The sequence below is a fragment of the Helianthus annuus genome, chromosome 16 (assembly GCF_002127325.2).
Source record: "Helianthus annuus cultivar XRQ/B chromosome 16, HanXRQr2.0-SUNRISE, whole genome shotgun sequence".
NCBI lineage: Eukaryota > Viridiplantae > Streptophyta > Magnoliopsida > Asterales > Asteraceae > Helianthus > Helianthus annuus.
The window spans coordinates 132,593,026-132,596,007 of NC_035448.2; positions in this window are offsets into that span (position 1 = coordinate 132,593,026).

Below are 2,982 nucleotides of genomic sequence, written 5' to 3' on the forward strand. Positions count from 1 at the left end.
CTGCTGTACCCAGAAGAGTCTTCATCTTCAGAAGATTCACCACCACTGGCAGAAGATTCTCCACCACTGGTGTGAACTAGATCCTTCACAACTTGAGCAAAACATGTTGTTCCATCTGGAGCATCACCACTCAACTGGATTGACCAGTCACAACCTTCATCCACTTGAACCACAAGTGCCCGGTTGGCTTGGTTGTTGACAGGCACTAATGTACGCTCATTGTTTCTGTTCTGGTTCTGCTGGTTGCCTTGGTTTCTGAAGGGGTTCTGGTTCCCGTGCTGTGCTGGCTTTGTACATTCCCTTTTAAAGTGACCCCGTTCACCACAGTTGAAGCATTTTACTGCCTGTTTATCGAACCCATACTTGGTGTCTTTCTTGCTTTCCAAGCTGGTTCTGCCAGTACTTTCCATCCAATCCTTTGCCCTTCTCACAGCACTAGCAAAGGCCCACTTGATATCCATCAAGTCCATCTCTTCTTTGTCAATCTGCCGATAATCTTCTTGTGTCAGATTAATGTTGCCAATCTGACCTTCTATTAACCCACAGTACGCGCTCACTACAGTGTTGAGCAGCTCCATGTGTTCCTTAGCTACTTCTACACTGACTTTAGAGAAGCTTGAAGTGTCGAGCTGTACTGTACTTGGCTTTGATTGCTGACCAGCAGATGATGTTCCTCCATAACATGCGTGTTGTTGTTGAGCAGGAGGAGGAGGAGGTGGTTGTATTGGATTTCCATACATGTCTGTGGTGGGAGGTGGCTTAACAGGAACTTGCACTGGATTGCCATACATATCCGTGCTTGTGACAAACGCCGTTTGTAGTGGAGCATGTGGACCGGTTCTTGCAGACGAAGAACTGGAAGTTCCATAATACATTTCCGGATTCTGTGGCAATGGAACTCTTTTTGCCTTTAATGTCTCCTCCTGATCCTTGTTTTCCAAAAGCTGCACGAAGTCGTTGATATTTGTAGTTCTCAACACTCCGTTATACTTCAGGATTTCCAAGAAGCTACTCCATTGGGGAGGCAAAGCATCAGCAAACTTCTTCACTACCTCTGCTGTAGTTGTCGCTACTCCAAAATTGTTCAGCTCTGTAAGCAAGTGGTAAAACCGGCTTGTCATGTCTCCCAAAGACTCCTTATCCATGCACGTGAAACAGTCGAATTCTTTCTTGAGCAGATCATGACGCAATTGACGTGTTGCTTCATTCCCTACTCCTCTGGTTTTCAACCCGTCCCACAACTTCTTAGTTGTCTTGAAACTGACAAATTGGTGATAGATATCCTTGCTTAACGCCTGAGTGAGATTGGCGTATGCTTTCTTTTCTAGATCATACGTTTTCTTTTGATCTTCAGGAAGATCTGCAAACGTAGCAGTATCTGAAGCAGCAACCTCTATAGCTTGATCAAAATCTATAGTGAAACGTATCCACAGTTCGGTATTTTGCCCAAGTACGTATGTACGAAATCTATCAACCCAGCCCGGATATTCATTTAAGTGCATCAACTTTGGAGGTCGATTCAAACTTCCGGTTTCGCTTTCGCTCAATAAGATACTTTGAATGCTCGGAGTTTGATTCGATACTAATGCCCATTGACTTGATGTTATGGCATTTGCTTGCGAGGATGTCGACACCGGAGACTCGGCCCATGAAGGAGATAAACTTGTACTCGTGTACTTTCCACTGTCTGGAGCCGGTGTACCCCACCATGAGGGAGTGGAACCTGTACTTGTGTATTTTCCACTATCTGGTGCCGGGGTTCCCCACCAACTCGGATTCATGTTTGAACAGAAAAATGAATTCTTATATAACTATCTTCGAAAGATAACAGCAGCCGAAGAATTCCTGATCAAAAGACAAGCTAACACAAACTTGTTAAGTTAAAACAGACAAGAGTTGAAAGATCAACACCTTGTTCGAAGGATCAACACTTGTTCGAAGGATCAACAGTGTTCGAAAGATCACTGTTGAATTTCGAACAATTGATTTCGAAAGATTCACAATCACAATTGAAGGATCCTTATCTTTCGAACAGAGATTTCGAAAGATTCACAAGTGAAAGATCCTTATCTTTCGAATATATATCCTTCGAATAGATTCCCTGGATTGAAGGATAAGTCTTTGACTTCGAAGGATGAGTCGAAAGATGATTATCTATCGAAACTTCCTTGATCGAAAGATGATCGTTCGATATCGAAAGATATCCTTCGATCTATTCTGACACAACTGACACAACGTTGACAGGTTGGTGAAAAGGTGATGGGTTGGTAGTCAACTTTCGGCAGATGGGTATGATCAGACCATGCTTTCTACCAACTCAAACTTTTCAAATAAGATATTACCCAAAATGGAAAGCCTTATCCAGAAACCGGTCACCGGAATTATGACCGGAATTTGCCCGGAAATCACCAAAATTCTTAAAAAGCAAGTTTTAAGTTACCCAACCCGTTCTTTAACACACCCGGTTGGTTTAGAACACGTTTTTATGTTTATAAATGCAAGAAAACCACCAAAAACGGGTACTAAACCAAGTGTCCAAACACACCAAGAACTTGAACAAACCCGGTTTTTAACAAGGAAAAGAGCCTTGGCTCTGATACCACTTGTAGGTCCCTCGGAGGATGAGGTCAAACCTTAACCTTGTTATGTGAAACACACTAGCGAGTGCGGAATCCAAGCTAGAGTGCAAACCGAGTAGAAACAAGCATAAACACAAGACACACAAAGTTCACCGATTAACACCACTTGTATTAATACGTATGAAAGTTTCGGTTACAAGCACAATGTTTACAAATCTGTTTTGTAAACTCTCTAACAGTGTGTGTGTGTTCTTGACAGAATGCTCTCTATCTCTCGAGTGTCTATCTTTCTGTCTGTGTGCATCTCTACAAGTGAACACACTGCATGGGTATTTATACCCAAACACAGCAAGTCTGTCCGAAGGATCATGTTGACTGCTCGACAGATGATCTATCGAGCATT